Source organism: Balaenoptera ricei, chromosome 13, assembly GCF_028023285.1.
Source record: "Balaenoptera ricei isolate mBalRic1 chromosome 13, mBalRic1.hap2, whole genome shotgun sequence".
In the NCBI taxonomy this organism is placed as follows: Eukaryota; Metazoa; Chordata; class Mammalia; order Artiodactyla; family Balaenopteridae; genus Balaenoptera; species Balaenoptera ricei.
Genome location: NC_082651.1, coordinates 45,156,708 through 45,182,901, shown reverse-complemented (window position 1 = coordinate 45,182,901; position 26,194 = coordinate 45,156,708). Strand labels below are relative to the sequence as shown.

Below are 26,194 nucleotides of genomic sequence, written 5' to 3'. Positions count from 1 at the left end.
GCATTCTTTCATGTGTCTGTTGGCAATCTGTATATCTTCTTTGGAGAAATGTCTATTTAGGTCTTCTGCCCATTTTTGGATTGGGTTGTTCGTTTTTTTGTTATTGAGCTGCATGAGCTACTTGTAAATCTTGGAGATTAATCCTTTGTCAGTTGCTTCATTTGCAAATATTTTTTCCCATTCTGAGGGTTGTCTTTTGGTCTTGTTTATGGTTTCCTTTGCTGTGCAAAAGCTTTTAAGTTTCATTAGGTCCCATTTGTTTATTTGTGTTCTTATTTCCATTTCTCTGGGAGCTGGGTCAAAAAGAATCTTGCTGTGATGTATGTCATAGAGTGTTCTGCCTATGTTTTCCTCTAAGAGTTTGATAGTGTCTGCCCTTACACTTAGGTCTTTAATCCATTTGGAGTTTATTTTTGTGCATGGTGTCAGGGAGTGTTCTAATTTCATACTTTTACATGTATCTGTCCAATTTTCCCAGCACCACTTATTGAAGAGGCTGTCTTTTCTCCCCTGTATATGCTTGCCTCCTTTATCAAAGATAAGGTGACCATATGTGTGTGGGTTTATCTCTGGGCTTTCTATCCTGTTCCATTGATCTATATTTCTGTTTTTGTGCCATTACCAAACTGTCTTGATTACTGTAGCTTTGTAATATAGTCTGAAGTCAGGGAGCCTGATTCCCCCAGCTCCATTTTTCGTTCTCAAGATTGCTTTGGCTATTCGGGGTCTTTTGTGTTTCCACACAAATTGTGAAATTTTTTGTTCTAGTTCTGTGAAAAATGCCAGTGGTAGTTTGATAGGGATTGCATTGAATCTGTAGATTGCTTTGGGTAGTAGAGTCATTTTCACAATGTTGATTCTTCCAATCCAGGAACATGGTATATCTCTCCATCTATTTGTATCATCTTTAATTTCTTTCATCAGTGTCTTATAATTTTCTGCATACAGGTCTTTTGTCTCCTTAGGTAGGTTTATTCCTAGATATTTTATTCTTTTTGTTGCAGTGGTAAACGGGAGTGTTTTCTTAATTTCACTTTCAGATTTTTCGTCATTAGTGTATAGAAATGCAAGAGATTTCTGTGCATTAATTTTGTATCCTGCTACTTTACCAAATTCATTGATTAGCTCTAGGCGTTTTCTGGTAGCATCTTTAGGATTCTCTATGTATAGTATCATGTCATCTGCAAATAGTGACAGCTTTACTTCTTCTTTTCCGATTTGGATTCCTTTTATTTCTTTGTCTTCTCTGATTGCTGTGGCTAACACTTCCAAAACTATGTTGAATAATAGTGGTGAGAGTGGGCAACCTTGTCTTGTTCCTGATCTTAGTGGAAATGGTTTCAGTTTTTCACCATTGAGGACAATGTTGGCTGTGGGTTTGTCATATATGGCCTTTATTTATTTATTTATTTTTTTTAAGGCATGGCCAACCATAAAGCCTTTCTTTTTTTTTTTTTTTTTTTTTTAAACATCTTTATTGAAGTATAATTGCCTTACAATAGTGTGTTAGCTTCTGCTTTATAACAAAGTGAATCAGTTATACATATACAATATGTTCCCATTTCTCTTCCCTCTTGCATCTCCCTCCCTCCCACCCTCCCCATCCCACCCCTCTAGGTGGTCACAAAGCACCGAGCTGATCTCCCTGTGCTATGCGGCTGCTTCCCACTAGCTATCTATTTTACATTTGGTAGTGTATATATGTCCATGACAATCTCTTACCCTGTCACATCTCACCCCACCCCCTCCCCATATCCTCAAGTCCATTCTCTAGTAGGTCTGTGTCTTTATTCCCGTCTTGCCACTAGGTTCTTCATGGCCTTTTTTTTTTTTTTCCTTAGATTCCGTATATATGTGTTAGCATACTGTATTTGTTTTTCTCTTTCTGACTTACTTCACTCTGTATGACAGACTCTAACTCCATCCACCTCATTACAAATACCTCCATTTCATTTCTTTTTATGGCTGAGTAATATTCCATTGTATATATGTGCCACATCTTCTTTATCCATTCATCTGTTGATGGACATTTAGGTTGCTTCCAGGTCCTGGCTATTGTAAATAGAGCTGCAATGAACATTGTGGTACATGACACTTTTTGACCTATGCTTTTCTCAGGGTATATGCCCAGTAGTGGGATTGCTGGGTCGTATGGTAGTTCTATTTGTAGTTTTTTAAGGAACCTCCATACTGTTCTCCATAGTGGCTGTATCAATTTACATTCCCACCAACAGTGCAAGAGTGTTCCCTTTCCTCCACATCCTCTCCAGCATTTATTGTTTGTAGATTTTTTGATGATGGCCATTCTGACCGGTGTGAGATGATATCTCATTGTAGTTTTGATTTGCATTTCTCTAATGATTAATGATGTTGAACATTCTTTCATGTGTCTGTAGGCCATCTGTATATCTTCTTTGGAGAAATGTCTATTTAGGTCTTCTGCCCATTTTTGGATTGGGTTGTTCATTTTTTTGTTATTGAGCTGCATGAGCTGCTTGTAAATCTTGGAGATTAATCCTTTGTCAGTTGCTTCATTTGCAAATATTTTCTCCCATTCTAAGGGTTGTCTTTTGGTCTTGTTTATGGTTTCCTTTGCTGTGCAAAAGCTTTTAAGTTTCATTAGGTCCCATTTGTTTATTTGTGTTCTTATTTCCATTTCTCTGGGAGCTGGGTCAAAAAGAATCTTGCTGTGATGTATGTCATAGAGTGTTCTGCCTATGTTTTCCTCTAAGAGTTTGATAGTGTCTGCCCTTACACTTAGGTCTTTAATCCATTTGGAGTTTATTTTTGTGCATGGTGTCAGGGAGTGTTCTAATTTCATACTTTTACATGTACCTGTCCAATTTTCCCAGCACCACTTATTGAAGAGGCTGTCTTTTCTCCACTGTATATGCTTGCCTCCTTTATCAAAGATAAGGTGACCATATGTGTGTGGGTTTATCTCTGGGCTTTCTATCCTGTTCCATTGATCAATATTTCTGTTTTTGTGCCAGTACCAAACTGTCTTGATTACTGAAGCTTTGTAGTATAGTCTGAAGTCAGGGAGCCTGATTCCCCCAGCTCCATTTTTCGTTCTCAAGATTGCTTTGGCTATTCGGGGTCTTTTGTGTTTCCATACAAATTGTGAAATTTTTTGTTCTAGTTCTGTGAAAAATGCCAGTGGTAGTTTGATAGGGATTGCATTGAATCTGTAGATTGCTTTGGGTAGTAGAGTCATTTTCACAATGCTGATTCTTCCAATCCAGGAACATGGTATATCTCTCCATCTATTTGTATCATCTTTAATTTCTTTCATCAGTGTCTTATAATTTTCTGCATACAGGTCTTTTGTCTCCTTAGGTAGGTTTATTCCTAGATATCTTATTCTTTTTGTTGCAATGGTAAACGGGAGTGTTTTCTTAATTTCACTTTCAGATTTTTCGTCATTAGTGTATAGAAATGCAAGCGATTTCTGTGCATTAATTTTGTATCCTGCTACTTTACCAAATTCATTGATTAGCTCTAGGAGTTTTCTGGTAGCCTCTTTAGGATTCTCTATGTATAGTATCATGTCATCTGCAAATAGTGACAGCTTTACTTCTTCTTTTCCGATTTGGATTCCTTTTATTTCTTTGTCTTCTCTGATTGCTGTGGCTAACACTTCCAAAACTATGTTGAATAATAGTGGTGAGAGTGGGCAACCTTGTCTTGTTCCTGATCTTAGTGGAAATGGTTTCAGTTTTTCACCATTGAGGACAATGTTGGCTGTGGGTTTGTCATATATGGCCTTTATTATGTTGAGGAAAGTTCCCTCTATGCCTACTTTCTGCAGGGCTTTTATCATAAATGGGTGTTGAATTTTGTCGAAAGCTTTCTCTGCATCTATTGAGATGATCATATGGTTTTTCTCCTTCAATTTGTTAATATGGTGTATCACATTGATTGATTTGCGTATATTGAAGAATCCTTGCATTCCTGGGATAAACCCCACTTGATCATGGTGTATGATCCTTTTAATGTGCTGTTGGATTCTGTTTGCGAGTATTTTGTTGAGGATTTTTGCATCTATGTTCATCAGTGATATTGGCCTGTAGTTTTCTTTCTTTGTGACATCTTTGGTTTTGGTATCAGGGTGACGGTGGCCTCGTAGAATGAGTTTGGGAGTGTTCCTCCCTCTGCTATATTTTGGAAGAGTTTGAGAAGGATAGGTGTTAGCTCTTCTCTAAATGTTTGATAGAATTTGCCTGTGAAGCCATCTGGTCCTGGGCTTTTGTTTGTTGGAAGATTTTTAATCACAGTTTCAATTTCAGTGCTTTTGATTGGTCTGTTCATATTTTCTATTTCTTCCTGGTTCAGTCTCGGCAGTTTGTGCATTTCTAAGAATCTGTCCATTTCTTCCAGGTTGTCCATTTTATTGGCATAGAGTTGCTTGTAGTAATCTCTCATGATCTTTTGTATTTCTGCAGTGTCAGTGGTTACTTCTCCTTTTTCATTTCTAATTCTATTGATTTGAGTCTTCTCCCTTTTTCTCTTGATGAGTCTGGCTAATGGTTTATCAATTTTGTTTATCTTCTCAAAGAACCAGCTTTTAGTTTCATTGATTTTTGCTATTGTTTCCTTCATTTCTTTTTCATTTATTTCTGACCTGATCTTTATAATTTCTTTCCTTCTGCTGGCTTTGGGGTTTTTTTGTTCTTCTTTCTCTAATTGCTTTAGGTGCAAGGTTAGGTTGTTTATTCGAGATGTTTCCTGTTTCTTGAGGTAGGCTTGTATTGCTATAAACTTCCCTCTTAGCACTGCTTTTGCTGCGTCCCATAGGTTTTGGGTCGTCGTATCTCCATTGTCATTTGTTTCTAGGTATTTTTTGATTTCCCCTTTGATTTCTTCAGTGATCACTTCGTTATTAAGTAGTGTATTGTGTAGCCTCCATGTGTTTGTATTTTTTACACATCTTTTCCTGTAATTGATATCTAGTCTCATAGCGTTGTGGTCGGAAAAGATACTTGATACGATTTCAATTTTCTTAAATTTACCCAGGCTTGATTTGTGACCCAAGATATGATCTATCCTGGAGAATGTTCCATGCGCACTTGAGAAAAATGTGTATTCTGTTGTTTTTGGGTGGAATGTCCTATAAATATCAATTAAGTCCATCTTGTTTAATGTATCATTTAAAGCTTGTGTTTCCTTATTTATTTTCATTTTGGATGATCTGTCCATTGGTGAAAGTGGGGTGTTAAAGTCCCCTACTATGATTGTGTTGCTGTTGATTTCCCCTTTTATGGCTGTTAGTATTTGCCTTATGTATTGATGTGCTCCTATGTTGGGTGCATAAATATCTACAATTGTTATACCTTCCTCTTGGATCGATCCCTTGATCATTATATAGTGTCCTTCTTTGTCTCTTGTAATAGTCTTTATTTTAAAGTCTATTTTGTCTGATATGAGAATTGCTACTCCAGCTTTCTTTTGATTTCCATTTGCATGGAATATCTTTTTCCATCCCCTCACTTTCAGTCTGTATGTGTCTCTAGGTCTGAAGTGGGTCTCTTGTAGACAGCATATATATGGGTCTTGTTTTTGTATCCATTCAGCCAGCCTGTGTCTTTTGGTGGGAGCATTTAATCCATTTACATTCAAGGTAATTATCGATATGTATGTTCCTATTCCCATTTTCTTAAATGTTTTGGGTTTGTTATTGTAGGTGTTTTCCTTCTCCTGTGTTTCTTGCCTAGAGAAGTTCCTTTAGCATTTGTTGTAAATCTGGTTTGGTGGTGCTGAACTCTCTCAGCTTTTGCTTGTCTGTAAAGGTTTTAATTTCTCCATCACATCTGAATGAGATCCTTGCTGGGTAGAGTAATCTTGGTTGTAGGTTTTTCTCCTTCATCACTTTAAGTATATCCTACCACTCCCTTCTGGCTTGCAGTGTTTCTGCTGAAAGATCAGATGTTAACCTTATGGGGATTCCCTTGTGTGTTATTTGTTGTTTTTCCCTTGCTGCTTTTAATATGTTTTCCTTATATTTAATTTTTGACAGTTTGATTAATATGTGTCTTGGCGTGTTTCTCCTTGGGTTTATCCTGTATGGGACTCTCTGTGCTTCCAGGACTTGATTAACTATTTCCTTTCCCATATTAGGTAAGTTTTCAACTATAATCTCTTCAAATATTTTCTCAGTCCCTTTATTTTTCTCTTTATGTGTCTTTTTTGTAATTTATTTGTTATATATAATCTTGTTTGGGTTATATTCATTGTTTTAACACCACCTATGATTAGTCCCTTAGTTTTTTTTTCTCATAAATCATCTAAGAAATACATGTGAAAGCTGAAGTCCTAAAAATTTAACAATCAACTTTAAAAGAGATTTTGTTTCCAAACTTTAGAATTATCTGAACCTACTAAGATTAACACATTCATTATTCAGTTTTCCACTCAATTTTGTAAAATATGGGCACAATATTTTAAAATATCCAAATAACTGCACAAACGCCATTTTATAAGGATGGTAATGCTAAGAAAACAGAACAGTAGGCTTTTATAAGGTGCATAAATTTAATTCTAATGAATGTGTCATACAAAAAGCAGTATAAGGACTACTTACATGTGATATTTCAAATTTTAGGTTTATAGCTGTATTCTGCAAATAGGTTTGTTTCCAAAATAGTTGAAAATAGTTTAATGAAATTAACCATTTTACCCTATTATGTAAACTCTCTTAGTCTTTTCATGCTTTAGGTATAGCTTGATCCAAGTGCTTAAATGTTGTCTTGTGGTCAGTCTGTCACTCTGTCTCTATCTCTGTGTTCCTCTCTGTGTTCCTGTCTGTTGACTTCATCTTCAGCCAAGCTCTCTCTACATAGTAAGAAAAATGGATCCTAACATTTCTACTTTTACATGCCTTTTCATCTCAACCTCCAGGAGGAGACCCCACACACACAATTTCCATCTCAATCACAGAACTGGAGCTCTAGTTATCCCTGCTTGGTCACATGCAAACTTTGGGGTAGGGAAGTGGCCCCTTATTGACAACCCTACCAGAATCATGTGACATACAAGAGGGGCAATTTCCAAAAAGGAGAAATGTGGGGCAGACAGAAAAGTAACAATTTTTTCTTGAGTTGGCCCTTGTCCATCCCCCTAAAATGTTGTTTATCGTTATTGTAGACTTACTGTCCTTTGTTTTCTGAGATAGCAAGAAATAATACAGTTCCTTTCAACACTAGGCAACTATATTATGTTGCAAACACATTTGCATCTTTTTAAAACGTTGGATGTAGTATTTATATTTGAGAGAAGACAGAATGCTGCTGATGAAAGGGGTGGATTACTTTAGGAAAGTACTATTGAAATCTCACATAGCTCTCATATTTTTTATTCCAAGTTGGGTATATTCCACATCAAAGAGAGCCAAATACTTTAAGCAAGTTATGGGATATAACATAGGAACAGTAATATGTGTCTGGAAAAAGCTCTAAAATTGATGAGTTAAGCTTAAAATAACAATGAATAATCAATTCAAATGGTATCATATGACATACAGAAAATATTTAAATGTGCCCACAAATTTCCCAAAGAATGTTTACATATAGAACATATAAATTTTTCCTGCCATGTCAACCTTGGTTATCCATCTATATACCATTTTCATTTCTCTGATGCTGGGCTCCTGATCAAGCTTCTACTCCTGCACTGTGTCTGGAACTATAAATGCATGAGTCATAATACTACTTTGTGATACAAGTTGAAAAAGTCAATCTAAAAGCTTAACCACAGAAATCATGGGTTTGAAACATATCCATCAATTAGGTAAAGAGGACAAACTAAATATTGTTCTTCTTTAGGTAACCATGTTAAAGAGGGAATTTGTGAGCAAAATTCTCCAAAGACCTACAGATAAGGTTTACCCAATATTGAAAATATTTCTCCAAATAATTAAAGATTACTTAATATTAGAATCTTACACTAGAATTGTTAACTAAGTGATTTAAAGTAGACTTTTAATTACTCTAGAGAGTAAAAAGCTGCCTAATCAACCCATATAGTCATGAGAGATGATAAATGTTTTTATTTTAAGTCCATAATTTTTAGGTGTGTGTTGTATACATCAATAGATAACCAAAACAATTGATAAGTTCTTTTCATTCTTTACAAATTTGATTTCTCTCATTTATGTATTTTTATTTGTAATGTCTAGTAACTGCAAGAGAACTGTTGAATAACTGTGGTCATTGTGAGTATCCTATCTTGTGTTTTATGCTGAATATGTCTCAGGGCTTTAGAATGAGCTACATATCCTGCTAATAGTTTTTATTATATTTATCCTATTATTTACCTCATTTTTTAAAAAATCAAGGATTTCTGGGTTTTTAAAAAATGTTTTATAATCATCATTAATGGAGATGACTGTGGTGGACACTACTTGATATCCTCCAATATCTATTCTCCCTTTCTTTGTTTATTAATAAAATTTCTAATTTTAGTTAGAAAATTGGGGTACATAAGCTTCCCAACACTAGGGTGCCACTATATCGTTTCTGCACTGTTTACACTCAATCTATTTCAGTAGAGAGAAGTAAAATTTTATTTTGTTTAAGCTACTGTTACTTGGAGTGTTTTTACAGCAAATAAACTTGATGCCTAATTAATAAAATGATTATGTGAGTTTTGTCTCGTGTTTTTCTGGTTTCAATTTTATATTTATATTGGTAGGTTTCCTCATACTAAGCCATCCTTGCAGTACTAGAGTAATCCAACCCACTCAGTCATATTCTTGTACTGTTCTTGGAATGTACTGACGGATTCTATGTGCTAATATTTTGTTTGGGATTTTTTTAGAGACATTGGTTTTCTTTCTTTTGTATGTGAAATCTATTTTGTACATTGGCATCAATGACATGGCCACATTATAAAAAGGATGTAGAATACTTCCTTCTTTTACTATACTCTAGAATAATCTAAATAATATAGGATTATCTATTTCTTATAGAATTAATTTTTGAAGCCCTCACAGTCTTGTACTTTTGGAGTAATAGCTATTTGACTATTTTATTTATCCTATGGTAATGGGTCATTCAGATTTTCTATCTCTTTTCAGGTAATTTTAGGAAAATTCATGAAAAGATAATTGTCTCAAGTGAAATAGTAACAAGGTATTGTGAGGATTATGAAATATGTGAAATTAAAATAGAATTCAACAATTATATAAAGTATCAAAGGGAGGAACTCTAAGTATACTGTTGTAAGTTTTTTCAATATACACAAGTGAAACCAAGTAGGTAAAATGTGATAAAGATATATACTGCAAAATCTCGAGTAACAACTAAAAATTAAAAAAGGAAAACTAAGAAGCCAATAGTGGAGGTACATTAACATCATTTAAATATTTGGTTAATCCAAAAGAAGGCAAGTAAGAAAAAAAAAAAAGAAAGAATAGATGACACAAATAGTTCACAATTAGCAAGATGTTGTCTTACCTGGTTTTATGGAAGCCATCTCATCTCATTCTCTGTCAAAGGTGAAGCAGTTTGTGTGTTCTGTCTCTCCTTAGAGGAACTTGTCACTTTTTAAAAAATTTTATCAATTTTTTAATTGAAGTACAGTTGATTTACAACATTGTGTTAATTTCTACTGTACAGCAAAAGTGATTCAGTTACACATGTATATACATTCTTTTTTTAATATTCTTTTCCATTATGATTTATCATAGGCTATTGAATATAGTTCTCTATGCTATACAGTAGGACCTTGTTGTTTATCCATTCTACATATAAAAATTTACATCTGCTAAGCCCAACCTCCCACTCCATCCCTCCCCAACCCACTACCTCTTGGCAACCACCAGTCTGTTCTCTATGTCTGTGATTCTGTTTCTATTTCATAGATAGGTTCATTTGTGTCACATTTTAGATTCCACATATAAGTGATATCATATGGCATTTGTCTTTCTCTTTCTGACTTACTCCACTTAGTATGATAACCTCTAGGTCCATCCATGTTGCTGCAAATGGCATTATTTTGGTCTTTTTTATGGCTAAGTAGTATTTCATTGTATATATGTACCATATCTTCTTTATCCATTCATTATTGATGGACATTTAGGTTGTTTACATGTCTTAGCTATTGTGAATAGTGCTGCTATGAACATAGGGGGGCATGTATCTTTTTGAATTATAGTTTTGTCTGGATATATGCTCAGGAGTGGGATTTCTGGATCATATGGTAATTCTATTTTTAGTTTTCTGAGGAACCTCCATACTGTTTTCCATGGCTGCACCAACTTACATTCCCACCAACAGTGTAGGAGGGAGGAGCTTGTCACTTTTTAAAATTCAGTTCCTAGGTTGCCTTGTAACCTCAGCTCTCTAATAGTTTCCGGAAAACAATATATTTTTCTGTCTGTGTTTTTATTTTTATTTTTTTAGATTATCCAGCTATATCTCAGTTTTAAGATGAGAAAAACGTTCTCTTGTGACTTCCTATATCTTAAACAGGTGTGGAAATCCTTTTCAGTAGTTTCTGTCTTTTGACTAATGTACCCAAGTTATTTGGTATACAAATTTATAACTATTATATTTTATTTTTGAATTTTACCATATGGTTTTATAAAGTAAACTTTGTCTCATTTAGTGATTTGAAGCCTGCGTTTCATCTTGCATGATATTAAAATTGTGAATTTTGCTTTTTGTTTCTTTGTATTTGCTTGATAAACTTTTGCCCAACCTTCTATTTTCCTTTATTTCAGGTGTGGTTTTTTTACACAGTATAGAGCTGGGTTTCACTTTATCTTAATGGGTGAGTTAACTTATTTATATTTACTATGATGATAAATATATTTGGTCTTAGTTGTCATACTTTATGTTTCTCTTTTTGTTTTTATACCTGTTAAAAACCTTTCAGATGTAGCCTTTTCCCCTCCCATGTGTATGTTTATTCATTTTTTCTGTTAATTAGGAAATTTATATTTTTGTTCTCATGAATACCTTTATAATAAGAACATTTCTTAATCCTCTATTTCCCCATTTCTTTAAATATACCTAAGTTGTTATCATAAGCAATAATAAATTTACTATAGTTCCTTTTTTTTCTTCTCCATTCCTTCACATCTAGCATTCAATTTTTGTTGATTATATTATCTTTCATGTTATTAACCTCTATACATATATTAATGATTTGTTAGCTTTTAGCAATGTGCTTTGATCTTCAGCTATTAAAGAGGAGGAAATTGGAAAACTTAAATTACTTCTCTCTTTCTTTGCTCCTGCCCTTTCCACTTTTTATTAGTTTTATTATATCTACATTCCTAGGGCATGCAGCATTTATACTCTTTTGTACCTGTAATCCTACATCTTTTTAAATTCTTCAGCATTCATAGAATCAATGCTCAACGTCAGCCATTTTTTCTATACTTTTTCTTATTCTAGTAGATTAGTTAGGATGGACCCATGGGAATAATATTTTCTAAGTTCTCAGAGTTTTAGTATTTCCTGTGTTCTTATGCATTGGTTTATTTTTTAAATCATAGTTTGGCTAGGTATAAAATTCTTAGAGTCCCCTTCACCCCCACGACTTTCTTTTCTTAATGATGTTGTAGAATTCCTCTGCAATCTGTAACATTGAATTTTTATATGGAAAAGTCTGAGACCAGCTTGATCCCACACCCACACCCCGTACCTTAAAAGTAACCTACACTTTGCCTGGTTACCCAAATACTCTTTTCTTTTTCATTGAAATCCTGTAAATTTGCTAAGATATGTCTTTATTTATTATTTTGAATACATACTGCTTTGAAGAGTGGTTCTTTCACTATGCAAATCCAAATATTTTATTTCAGAGAAATAGACTTGAACTATATTGTAAATTACTTGTTCTTTTTCACTTTTTTTTTTTCTTTTAGAACTCTATGCAGATTTGGAGTCAATCTGCCTCTATTGCATTTTACCTCTTTATTTCAATTTTATTTTTCTTACTTTTCTTATATCTGTCTTCTATTTATCTTTATTGTTTTCTGCAATCTTTTATTTATTGTGCTTCCTATTTTGCCTTTATTTTTGTGATGGTTTTGTTATTTTTTTCTTTCACTTTATACGTGAACTTATATTTTCTCTCTTCCTATTGTCTTATGATTTCTTCCTTAAGCTCATAAATATAGCTTTACACTCTTTCCTCGTAAAGGGTATTGCTTGATTGAGCTATTTAAATTTCTGTTGAAAAACTGGTCCCAGTTTATCTGCTACAGTAGAAAAACAAAGCATATACCTAATAGGCTTTGTTTTTAAGATATTCTGAATTGTTTCCCCTTGTTTGTTTTCTTTTTTTTCCCTTGTAGTGTATTTCTGTAACTCTGGTGCCACTTTCTTTTTTCATTACTCATTACTCATCTTTAAAGCAGATGAGTTACTCCAGGATCAATTATTTTTAGGAGCTTTGTGTATGGAAAGGTTCATGACAATATTCCAGTTTAGCTGGAATTATTATCTTGAGGATGCAGAATTTTGTGTATGAGTTTGTCTAGTCTTTAATTTTCACAAGTCAATGAGGATAGCCACTATGGAGGTTTTTCACAATGGCAAGCCTCTACTCTCACTTTCTGTGAGAAAGACTTCTACAAATATAGCTAATTTTTACGATTCCTTGTTTGTTGACATCCTTCTGATTCTCAGAAGTAAACCAGATCCAGAGGAGTTCCTGCCTCCAGCACATGCATCCTATTTCCATTGTTGCACACAAGGCATTTGGATTTTACATCTCAGAGAGTGACCCTTATTTTTTTTTTTTTTTTTTAACATCTTTACTGGAGTAAAATTGCTTTACAATGGTGTGTTAATTTCTGCTGTATAACAAAGTGAATCAGCTATATGTATACATATATCCCCATATCCCCTCCCTCTTGCATCTCCCTCCCACCCTCCCTATCCCACTCCTCTAGGTGAACACAAAGCACTGATCTCCCTGTGCTATGTGGCTGCTTCCCACTAGCTATCTGTTTTACATTTGGTAGTGTATATATGTCCATGCCACTCTCTCACTTCATCTCAGCTTACCCTTCCCCCTCCCCATGTCCTCAAGTCCATTCTCTACGTCTGCGTCTTTATTCCTGTCCTGCCCCTAGGTTCTTCAGAACGCTTTTATTATTTTTTTTAGATTCCATATATATGTGTTAGCCTACGGTATTTGTTTTTATCTTTCTGACATACTGAGTGACCCTTGTTTTTAAGAAGTGTGTTTTGCTGACTCTTTCTGACATCTGAAGCTACAATGTTATTTCCCTTGTTCCTTTTGCATACATCCTTGCCTGACCTCCCCTCTTATGGGAAGCCTACACTTATTTTTTTAGTTTATTGTTTTAGTATTTGTTTTGCAAAAAAGAAGTTTGTATTATTATCTCTTCCTCCGTGTTGCTTTGGGTGACTTCCAGGAAGAAAATGGGGAAATTCTAACTTTAGCATCATCTTCATTTTTGATGCCATTCATTTGAGACATTATATTCAACACCATAGACCTTATCTCCATTGACTTGTTCCAATTTACAGAGATTATTAAAGCATATTTCAGAAAATACAGTTTTCAAACACATCTGCATTTGAGTTTCTGTTTGTTTTTGCCTGTTTAAGAAACTCTCAGTTATATCTCTGACTTCTCACTATTTAAGTCACAATTGTTTCATCTTAGTTTTCTTAACCAGTCAGATGTTTAGACCTAAAATATATAATAAACGAATTTAGGTAACATGGTAGCTATGTTATTGTAGCCAGTTATATTTCAGCTATTTTTTGGAAAGAGCTCTTTGGAGGGTGCAGATTTAAAATCTGTACTTTCATGTATTTTACATCAATATTCCTAGAACTCTATTGGCTCAGATTTCAATTCATCAGTTCAATGGACAATTAAAACACCTGCTTTCTGGACCTGTTTTCAGGCTACAGTTTTATTTTGACTGCATTGCCATTTTATGCGGCAGTGTTTGGACCATTATATAAACAATTTAGTGCATTTTGTTCTATTTTATAAAATTTCATGGGAAGAAAAGGAATGAAATTGCTAAACTATGATTTTAGAGGAAACATATAAAGTCCCTTTTTAGAAATTAAGCTTTCTGTAACTTGCAACCAAAAAAATCTGGCCTAACATAAGAGGAAAATGAGACCCAGTTTGACATGAAACCAGGATTAAGGTTAGGATGAAAAATGTATGCTGTAAGTCTGGTTCATTTTCAGCCAGTGGGTAGAAATTTGGCTTTTAAGCTTTTTCGCATGAAGGAGATTTTCTGGATTTCTTTTTTTATATAGTGGCAGGGGAGAAGGTTCTGGGTCAGTTCTGCTTTGGGCTGCTATTAGCACTATTATGCCCTCTAAAGTTCTGCATTATTTCATCTATTAATCAGGAATACCAATGATAATCAGAATTTCTATTTTGTCTTCAAATGTTTTAATTTTACCCTCCCTCAGTTTACTTTTAACAGTCATGAATTTTTTATTCGTTAGTCTGATCCATTTATGCTGGACATGCAGAAGAATTCCAGAAATATCCTTGGTGCCAAGATGTTCAGCAGGCTTAGTTCTGTCTTGATCTCTTTCAGGGCCCATCGGTGCACATTTTATGTTGTAAGATGCTGATTAAGTCTGGTGTAGGTCCCTTTACATTTTACTTTACAAAAAAAATGTAAAGGATGTGCACCACATTTGAGAATCATTGTCCTAAATTTTAGCCACTGACTTGAATTAGTTAACCTTTTCAGAAGAGCCTTTGCTACCACAGAAGTGTTTTATTTTTAAGAGGTAAATGAGCTCACTACTTACTTCTTAGGGGATAGAAATTAGAGTGGCAGAAGAACTAAGGTTAACACCATGAAATAAGCAATGGAAAACAGCTGATACTTCTAACCAGGCAGTAAAGAATCTCTTTTCCTTGTGACATCTCAATCCACAGAAGCCATGTCTTTGAAATGCTCTTTCATATCAGAAAGGCTTTTTACTCCATCCTTTTCAGGATTGTGAACTGTGGTTGGGCAAAGGGGGAGGGTAGTGGGGAATCTTTGGAAGCAGAACTGGTAGGGAATTTTAAAACCTCATGGACAATGTGAAACAGGGAAAGAGATTATTTTTTTAATAGATCTTTATTGGAGTATAATTGCTTCACAATACTGTGTTAGTTTCTGTTGTACACCAAAATGAATCAGCTATGTGCATACATATGTCCCCATATCCCCTCCCTCCTGAGCCTCCCTCCCGAGCCTCCCTCCCATCCTCCCTATCCCACCCCTCTAGGTCATCGCAAATCACTGAGCTGATCTCCCTGCGCTATGCTGCTGCTTCCCACTAGCTAACTACGTTTGGTAGTGTATATATGTCGATGCTACTCTCACTTTGCCCCAGCTTCCCCCCCCACCCTGTGTCCTCAAGGCCATTCTCTATGTCTACATCTTTATTCCTGCCCTGCAACTAGGTTCATCAGTACCTTTTGGGTTTTTTTTTGATTCCGTATATATGCATTAGCATATGGTATTTGTTTTTCTCTTTCTAACTTACTTCACTCTGTATGACAGACTCTAGGTCCATCCACCTCACTACAAATAACTCAGTTTCATTTCTTTTTATTTCTGTTTTTGTGCCAGTACCATACTGTCTTGATTACTGTAGCTTTGTGGTATAGTTTGAAGTTGGGGAGTCTGATTCCTCCAACTCCATTTTTTTCCATTGTATATATGTGCCACATCTTCTTTATCCATTCATCTGTCGATGGACATTTAGGTTGGTTCCATGTCCTGGCTATTGTAAATAGTGCTGCAATGAACATTGTGGTACATGACTCTTTTTGAATTATGGTTTTCTCAGGGTATATGCCCAGTAGTAGGATTCCTGGGTCATATATTACTTCTATTTTTAGTTTTTTAAGGAACCTCTATACTGTTTTCCACAGTGGTTGTATCAATTTACATTCCCACCAACAGTGCAAGAGGGTTCCCTTTTCACCACACCCTTTCCAGCATTTATTGTTTCTAGATTTTTTGATAATGGCCATTCTGACTGGCGTGAGGTGATACCTCATTGTAGTTTTGATTTGCATTTCTCTAATGATTAGTGATGTTAAACATCTTTTTATGTGCCTCTTGGCCATCTGTATATCTTCTTTGGAGAAATGTCTCTTTAGGTCTTCCGCCCATTTTTTAATTGGATTGTTTGTTTTTCTGATATTGACATCCATGAGCTCTTTGTATATTTTGGAGATTAATCCTTTGTCTGTTGTTTCATTTGCAAATATTTTCTCCCATTCTGAGGGTTGTCTTTTCATCTTATTTATGGTTTCCTTTGCTGTGCAAAATTTTTAAGTTTAATTAAGTCCCATTTGTTTATTTTTGTTTTTATTTCCATTACTCTAGGAGGTGGGTCAAAAAAGATCTTGCTGTGGTTTATGTCAAACAGTGTTTTCCTTATGTTTTCCTCTAAGAGTTTTATAATATCTGGTCTTACATTTAGGTCTTTAATCCATTTTGAGTTTATTTTTGTGTATGGTGTTAGGGAGTGTTCTAATTTCCGTCTTTTACATGTAGGTGTCCAATTTTCCCAGCACCACTTATTGAAGAGGCTGTATTTTCTCCGTTGTATGTCCTTGCCTCCTTTGTCATAAATTAGGTGACCATATGTGTGTGGGTTTGTCTCTGGGCATTCTATCCTGTGCCATTGATCTATATTTCTGTTTTTGTGCCAGTACCATACTGCCTTGATTACTGTAGCTTTGTGGCATAGTTTGAAGTTGGGGAGCCTGATTCCTCCAACTCTGTTTTATTTTTTCTCAAGATTGCTTTGGCTATTCGGGGGCTTTTGTGTTTCCATATGAATTGTAAAATTTTTTGTTCTAATTCTGTGAAAAATGCCATTGGTAGTTTGATAGGGATTTCACTGAATCTGTAGATTGCTTTGGGTAGTACAGTCATTTTCACAATATTGATTCTTCCAATCCAAGAACATGGTATATCTCTCCATCTGTTTGTATCATCTTTAATTTCTTTCATCATTGTTTTATAGTTTTCTGAGTGCAAGTCTTTCGCCTACTTAGGCAAGTTTATTCCTAGGTATTTTATTCTTTTTTGTTGCAATGGTAAATGGGAGTGTTTCCTTAATTTTTCTGAGAGGAAGAGATTTAAGGACTTCAAATGAAATAGACGTTTCCTTTCCTGACAGATCCTAAAGAGCTGTATTGAAAGTGATCTTCAAACTATCAATTTTAATTTTATCTATTGGATATAATTTTATACTTGCAGTTATAGCCATTTCAGTTGATTTTCATGACTCTTCGGCAATTTTTATTAGTTATAGTTAGTGATTTGATCTTTCTATTAGATGACATAATAATTGTACATTTTGGAAAAGTAATTATGCATATTTCTACTTCTGACTGAGTATGAAGTAAAAACTATATCTCTGAAAGAACTAGATTGACTAATGGGGTTTTGAATACTTAATCAGTGTCCCAATTCTTTTAATGAAGAGAACTGAATTAATAATAGCAAATGAAAAAAATAAATAAATAAAATAATAGCAAATGTTTTGTTTGGCAGAATTATAGGATAATGAACAAAAAACCATCATTCAGAATAGGCTCCTCTTAATCTATGGACCAAGGCAGGAAGTATCCTAAGCCACTGACTGCCCATTGGAATAACCTGGGAAGCATTTAAATAAATACCAGTGTTCATCTGAGGATATCATCTATGCATCAATATTTTTAAAAAGCTCCTCAGGCAATTTTAATTAGCATCCAGTGTTCAGAACCACTAAGTTATCCTCAGTTAGACTCATCCCAATATTTACTAAGCCCAATACTGCTAAAATTGAGATTAGAATTATGAAACAAAATATATTGAGTCTTAGTTACGGCCCTTAAAGCTTCATTGCACTGGGAGAATTATTTTAAATGAAACAAAAAATTTCAAAGACAGCATTATTAAGAGCCAAGTATGGTAGAGAATTTGTTCTAAAGGTGTTCTGAGAAGAAAGAAATCATAAAGGAGTGGTGATTAGAGAAAACTTCTGGGAGAAGCTAAGACTCAGTCTGTAACCAAGCAGGACCCTATGGGACCTTCCCAGAACACACACCCCCACATGTCCTCTGCCTGCCTCTTGTTTGTAGAAAAGTTTAGCTTCCTAGGCCTTCCCTGAGTTCCAAAGAACAAATTTAATCAGAGAAGTGAGAAAAGGCAGAAACAAAGGAAAGCAATCAAACAAGACAAAATAATTATAGTTTAGCCATTAAACAAAGCCAAGGACCTTTAGTTTCTCCTCAAGGCCCATGATAATATTCTGAGCCATATCCTTTGAGCTGTTTTGCAGATACTGAAACCCCTACCAGGTAGAAGAAGTTAAAATGAATGCTGACCATAAGCATGTAGACTCCAGACCGGTTGGAACCAGAAGGTTGATTATGTTGATTCCCAATTACCTCACCACCAACCAATCAGAAGAATGTCTGTGAGCTGATCATGCATCCTACAACCCTCTCCATCACCCTATCTTTAAAAAACCTTTCCCTGAAAGCCACCAGGGAGTTCAGGTGTTTTGAGCATTAACAGCCCAGACTCCTTGTTTTGTGCCTACAATTAACTCTGCACTTTCCTTCACCACAATCCAGTATGAGCATATCCAAATCTGGTTCAGTAACAAGTCTGGGCTTCTAAGTGTGATAGCTCTAGTGGATAGCCAGCCTCCAAGATGACTCCCAATAATCCCCACTCCTGGTATTCACATCCTTGTAGCTTTCATATTATTCTCCTTTATCCCCTCTCACAACTTTGAAGGAAGCCAGTAGTGATGACATGCAAGCAGCTTATGGAGAGGCCTATGTGGGAAGGAATGGAGGCGTTGGCTAACAGACAACAGCCATGTGAGTGAGTTTGTAAGTGGATTCTTTAACACCAGCCAAGTCTTGAGATGACTGCAGCATCTGCTGATACCTGGACTGCCACCTGGTGAAAGACCTTGAGACAGAACAATTCAGGCCAAGAATAGAAGATGAGGCATTGGGAAGAACATAATGAGCAAAGGAATGAAGTGCGACTGAAATGATATTGCTGCAATATTCTGGCTGGAGACACAGGTATGTTGCCTATGGGTGTGTGTTGGGGGGGGCAAAAATTATTGAGGATATTGAAAGATTTACTAAATACTAGATGTGAGAGGGAATAAGAAGCCATTGGGCTTTTGTTTTATTTCTCCTCTCAAAATTTTGGAAACATATTTTAAAAAACATAATAATTCAAATGTAGAGGGGAAAATATTTTGTTGTTTGTAAATTAGCAAAAGAAAAATATATATGTTTTACATAAAGAAAGATGAGAGCCACTCAAAAAATGTTTTTGTGCAAAGGGTTTGAGTAGAACAGATTTGATATAGGAGGGGAGATGCATCAATCACTAGTAAACACTGAAACTAACAACAAATTTATATACCATAGATCAGTAGCCTGGCCTTTAAAAACATCTAACTATGTTTTAGAGAGACAACAAAATCCTTTTCTTCACTAAGACTTGCTTTCCAATATTGATTCCAATCGACTTCAAATATATTTACTAAAGGTCATCACATTAACAAACATTAATTGAGTGTCTTATACATTTTTCACACAGCCACTTATTTCCTACAAGCATATGCATACTAAATTGAAAGTTCAAGGGCAGCAACTTTTAATTTTTTCATGATGTTATGACAGGAGCAGGAAAGAATTTTATGAATGAAAATTCACCTGGTTTAAGTACAGGCTGACAACCTTCTTTTAGCAGTTGGAATGTTTTCCTAAAGAGTTTTGCCTTAGGCAAGTCTCTGCTTTTAGAATAAATCAAATCAAGTTCAATTTTATCAGTGTTTTACTTTTGGCTCACTGTTTATTTTGCAAGTAAAACTTAAAATCAACAGTTGGGTTTAGGGTGAACATTAAGGAAATTGTGCCCACACTGCAGGGTCTGTATGAACCACCCTTGGGGAGTAATTTATTTGCTATTTTCCACATTATTTTGGAAAAGCAGATAGAACATCTTGCCTCCTAAATTAAAAGAATTTTTTTTTCCATTTTAAAACAATGTACATTTACTACATAAATTTCTGAAAGTCAGAAAAATAGAAGGAATTGTTTTTAATGTACATTGTAATATCACAAGCAGAAGAGATCACTATTCTATTCTTCTTTCTTCCCTTCTGACATTGTTTTTCTTATATATATATATTTGGATGGTATTATATAATTATGATTATTCAGGATTCACAATTTTTATCCTGTTTCTCCCCCAACTTGGAATTCATCATTTTATTCATTCAACAAATATTCATTGAGCAATACAGCATACATTCGTACTTTAATTTTATACACATAATTTTTAATAGCTGCATAAAATCCCATAAAATACTTTTACCATAGCTTATTTAACCAACTTTCTATTATTGGATGTTAAGTTTCCTATTACTTTTTGACCTGAAAATTTTCTTTTTTTCTTTTGATTCTTAGTTTCTTTTAATTGGAAAAATAATACATACAAATCATAAATCCAAACAGTAAAAAAGGGTTTACATGACCTCCCGTCCATACCTCCAAATTCCTAGTCTTTCTCTTATTATCTGTTTCACATCTCCTTCTTTCAAAACAGTCTACATATATACAAACTGCCTTTTTATCCTATACAAATAGAAGCATGCTATATACAATGTTTTCAATGCTTTATACCTTATTTTTCATTTTTATCTCAACTACATGGAATTAGTCCCTTATCTGCAGAAGACTCTTGATATTATAGGGAGAAATGATTAAGTATCATTTACTTAATCAGTTCCCTATTGATGTATACCTAGATTATTTACGATTTTTTTCTAGGTCTCTAGCCTATTGCATTGGTTAGTTAGTATGGCTTGAACAATGTTAATTTGTTCCTCACTTTAATAGGGAAGTATCTAGTTATCCAACATTAAGCACGATCCTGGCTTTTGGGTTCAGATAGAAAATCTTGTTAAGGAATTATCCATCTATTATTATATTAATGTTATAAAAATCAAGAATGGATGTATTTTTGGTATCTATGGCAATGAATGCAATTTTCTCCATTGATCTATTAATTGGTGGCAGTATATTAAAATTTTTCTTAGAATCAAGTCATCTCTATACTCCTAGGAATTTAGGCAATATTTAGAGTTCCAATCATACTGTATATACAATTTGAATCATTTATTTTTACCTTAGCATAACAAAATCTTTTATGATTTTATTTTAAATCCTTTATAAATATTATTTTATTGACTGCATAATTTTCTATCTAGCAGATTCATTATTATTTTCTTCTTTTTCTATTGTTGAGTATTTAATTTTCCATTTCAAGCTATTCTAAACAATGGGGAACAGATTAAACAATTTTCTGACAAATGCAGTATAACTCAGATGTATGCCTCAGTCTTCTAGCTGTAAGGGTTTTAACATTTGAATTCAAATAATTTGAGTGTCCATCTCACTGTGGTGGAAAATCTTGTGTGTACCCCAATGTGTATCTTTGAGGATCACCTGGGGCTTGCTTCTAACCATCACATCTACTTCAGATTTTTGGCTTCTGCTGAATTTTGATCTCATTTATCTCTGAATTCTTAAGGAATTTCCCTTTTCTTTCTTTTGTTGACTCAACAAAGATCAGAACCCTTTTTAAAAATTCTCCAAAGCACAATCCAAACAAGGCAGTTTTCGAAGATAGTTATGTATAATAGACTTTTATTGTTGATATAGTGAGTACTTACCCTGAGTTATAGTACAATTGATGAGATTAATATTAGACATTCATGTTCTTAAAAGTTCTTTGGCCATTTGTGCTATTGAGAACTAGTCGTTTTGTGACTTTTCCTTGAACGTTATTTTCCAGCTTCTCCTTTCACCTCTGTACTGTCCAGAGATGAGCTGTCCCTCTCTCATGCCTGTCCTTAAAAATTGAAAATCCTTCCTATTTATTATGCAGAGCAATTCAGTGCTCTCTTTATTTACCCTTATCTCACAACCAGCCACATCCCAAGACCTATCTTCCACAACTGAAATGATCCTTCAATTTTTTTCTTTTTTCTAATCAAAAGACATTTCTCTCCTAGGAAGAATTGCCCCTCCAGATCTTAACCCACTCCCACAGCCCCATTTCAACCCTCTCCAGGACTGCTGATCAGTTTAGAACATAGTCCTGAGTCTTTAACAGGATGAGCTGGATAATGCTGCACTAGCACTTGTGTGGCATTCCTTCCTGTATTTTTTAAGCCTTCTGATAATGTGGTAATTATCTGCCTTCTCTGTTGATGGAAGAATTAGATTGTTGGGATCCTAACATGATGTATCTGTCAGCAGCATTGATTCATCATCACTGAATGCCAAGGTTTTCTCTGATTTGAAAGACTGGAGGATTAATTGATTGGCATCTTTCACCTCCTCCCTCTCCCCAGTTTTTAATTCCCTCTGCATTCTTGCCTATGTTTCTGCTGCCTGTTTTATTCACTAAGAGCCATATCATGGTATAGGGGGTGGGAGTTGGGAAGGTTGGACATAGTGCATTCATTCTTTCCTTTAGGCACTAATCTAACTTGTATTTTGTTTAGAAATCTTCTGAGCAGTGCGTAATGGGTTAGGAATTTTTTTCTCCTATTTTGTCCTATAAACCCTCCAGCCAAGCATTCCTCTGTGGCTTCCACTGGCCTCTCAGAACTGTCTCTGGTTAGGTTATGTTTGTCCTCTTTATATACAAGAGATTGGACTTATATTTAGTGTGTTGATATAGGAATTATGATCCCTATGTATCGTGTGTGAGTTACATATATTCAGCTGAGCACAGAATAGTGAATGCTCTCTATCTACAAACAGTAACAGTTCAATGATCAGAATCTGAGTGTTGATTCGTCTCACAAGACTTTCCTTAAATATCTTAACTAGGACTTTGGATCTGGCTTGCTTCCCCTTATGGCTAGAAATTGTCATGGTCGTCAGCATCCTCAATCACCTCTCTCCACTCTGCTTTCTAGAGTTGCACTCCTCCTACTGTCTCTTTCCTGCCTATAACCAGTGGACAAGAAATGCCACGCAGAGCTCTAAGAGAGGTCAAGGGCACAGAGGGTGTCAGGAATGGCCAGGTGGTGAGAAATGAAGTCACAGAAGCAGATGACATTAAGAGTAAGTGTGAAGAAAGGAGAGTCATGAGTCAAGGGTGTGTGTATTGCTGAATGGGAGGAGGAAAGCCCTAGAAGTATCAGAAAGGAATAATCCAGTTAAGCATGATTCATGCTAACAGTGTGCTTCCAACACTAATTACTCATGGGGGAAAAAACTGCACACAGAGCACTCCTCTCTGAAGTTATTCATTTAATATAGATAATTGATATGTGACTAAATCTCTTATTTATATTGGTCAGAGACAAAATCCAAGCATAATCCTCAAACGTTATTTACGTTTATAATTCCAACACACCTGCACTACCTTTTTCCAGCACAAAAAAGGCAAATGAGTGGTCAGTACTTCTCTTATTCTTCCAAGTCTAGGGTGAGGATACAAATTCCAGTGAACTGATCACCATTTGAGTCAACTTGAGGACAAAAGAAAAACTGGTAATAAGGATCTTAACAACTCAAATGTGGAGTGATAGGTTCCCAAAATATGATTTTTTGATGTCTCACTGAGGTGACTCTGGGTTCAGAGTCCTTGCATTTCATTTCTGATGCCACCACTTACATACAAGTCCTTGGAAGTGAGGCAGTTAACCTCACTGAGCCTTATTTTCCTCATCTCTTAGAGAAGTTGAAAAGAATAAATGAGATAATATGTATAATTCACATACTTGGCCCACAGTAAGCACTGAATAAATGCAAGCCATTACTATGACCCAGACGGTGATTAAATAAATGCTAGCGACCACAGTATTCTCAGGTGCTCAAGCTCAAGACCTGGGAGGCATCCTAATCCTACCCTGTCTCACTGCCTCATCAAATCTTTGACAAAGTCCTGCTTTCTTACTTTCAGTGTAAGTCCTAAATCCCTGCTCTTGTCCCCACTTCCACTGTGAGCACTCACGCCCAAGCCACCACCATCACTCATGCCCAAGTCACTTCCATCCACCTCCTCACGGGTCCTGCACTTCTACCCTTGTCTTCTTCAGTTCGTTCCCCAAACTGTAGCCAGAGTAGACTTGTAAAACTACAAAACCTATTGTTAGTGGGGGCATTTATAAACTGTCTGCTACTTCTCTCCATTCTTAGAATAAACCCAAACTCAGCGTCATGGCCTGTGGGGCCTGGCTGAATTTGGCTCCTGTTACTTTTCCCAGCTCCATCTTGTTCCACTGTCCTACTCACTCTCTGACGTTCAGCCAGTGACCACATTTCAGTTCCTGGTCGACATCAAGCCCTTTCTCCAGCACTTGCTCTTCTCTCAGCTTGCCCTACTCCTTCTCCCTTTCTCTGAATGGTTGGCTCATTATCATTCAGACCTCAGCTTAGGTGTTGCCTTATAGGAAAGCCTTCTCCATCAGTCCAGTCCAAGGTAGCCGCCTCCAGTAACTGTTAGCTCATCACCTGGCTTTTTTCTCCATGGCATTCATCACAACCTGGAATAATAATCTGCATTTTTTGTTGTCTTACTGAGTCTCTGTACCTTGCACTAGAATGTCAGCCCCATGAGGGCAGAGATGACTCTTGTTTTTTGTTGTATCTCTAGGGCTTGGCACTTAGTAGGTGATCAATAAGTATTTGTTAAAATATTGAATAAATAAGTAAGTTGTGCTTCTAGGGGTGAAACACATGTGTATAAACTACACCCTAAGCTTAGGATGTGAATATGTGTGCATGTCAGAGTGCGTGTGTGTGAACATGTGTGTATGTGATTGTGTGAGTGTAAGGGTGCACTATTGCATATGAATATGCATGGGAAGGTGTGAATGTACGTGAGTGTATGCCTGTGAATACATGTATGAGTGAGGGTGTGTTACTGCCTGTGTATGTGTGTGAGAATGTATCAGTGTGTGTGAATATGTGTGTGTTTGTATATTTGAAGAACATTAGAGAAACTTGATTTCTCTGATTTGACTTGAATTAAATACTTTAATTAAATACTTAACAATTAAGGTTTAATCAAGCCCTTTAATTAAAATAATCCCATGATGACAAACTAGTGTTAGAACAAAGGAATATTTTATAGTCTTCTACATTAAGAGATTGACCTCATGAAGTTAATCACTAAAATGGGATATGTTGAGTAAGAACTGTGGGATTTTTGTTAAATCCTATGGGAACACAAGGCTTTCTCTGTTTATCTCCTCTTCAAGGAGACAACGCTGTGATGTGCAGGGATTTGCTGGGTAAATGCATACCTTTCCTGCCTAGCACCCATGCCATTCCTGCTACCTGGCAATTTCTGGTCTCGCCTCTTTGCTTGGCTGAGGTCAACTCATCTCCCAGGTCTCAGTTCAAATGTTTGATCCTCAGAGACTCCTTCCCCAACCCACTCGCCTGATCCCACACTAGGATAGATGCCCTTCTTATTTGTTCCCAAAGAACCCTGTACTTCTCTTTGGATGCAAGCACACAATCAGTTACCCTTGTGATACTTAGGAATTCACTGCCTGTCTCCTTCTGTAAGCTCCAGCAGTGCAGAGACCTCCCCTTTCTTGTTCATTATCACATCCCAGCATCTGACATAACATCTGACATAAGTAAGTGCTCAATAAAAGCTTATGGAATAAATTAAAAGGAAAACCATTTCCATATATATATGTATATAATTATATATATACATAATTAAAATATTTAAAATAAATCTACCACATAGATACAGCTAACAAATGATTACCTTTCCCAAGGAACGGGAGGACTTGCTTGGTGTGTGACACACACACATAGATACTCAATAAATAGATGTCAATCAATTGAACCTCAAACTCATACTACCTTGTGTCTATGAACAATGACATTTTGAGGTCAGACCACCTAATTGGAATCCAAGTTCTGTCGCTTATTAGCTATACAGACCTTGGGAAATTTACATGGCCTCTCTGAGGCTCAATTTGCTTCTCTGTAAAATGGAGTTTCTAATGGTATCTTCCTCAAAATAATGCTGTAAGAATTAAATAAACACTTTGCACCATACCTGGCATAGAATGAGTGTTCAATAAATATTGGAAAGAAAAACAAGACTACCAGAAATCATCATTCAAACATTTAACATTTCAACATT

General features: G+C 35.5%; 1 protein-coding gene across 3 annotated transcripts in view; it reads left to right on the top strand.

Annotated features, from left to right (window-relative positions):
• ETAA1 (ETAA1 activator of ATR kinase) overlaps positions 1-26,194 on the top strand; it is an 82,430-nt gene that overhangs the window by 42,263 nt on the left and 13,973 nt on the right. For all 3 annotated transcript variants that reach the window (XR_009506411.1, XR_009506409.1, XR_009506410.1), the window contains exons 7-8: positions 10,721-10,770; positions 18,774-19,068. The gene's annotated coding sequence lies outside the window, so the exon portion shown is untranslated. The remainder of the gene's footprint in view (positions 1-10,720; positions 10,771-18,773; positions 19,069-26,194) is intronic.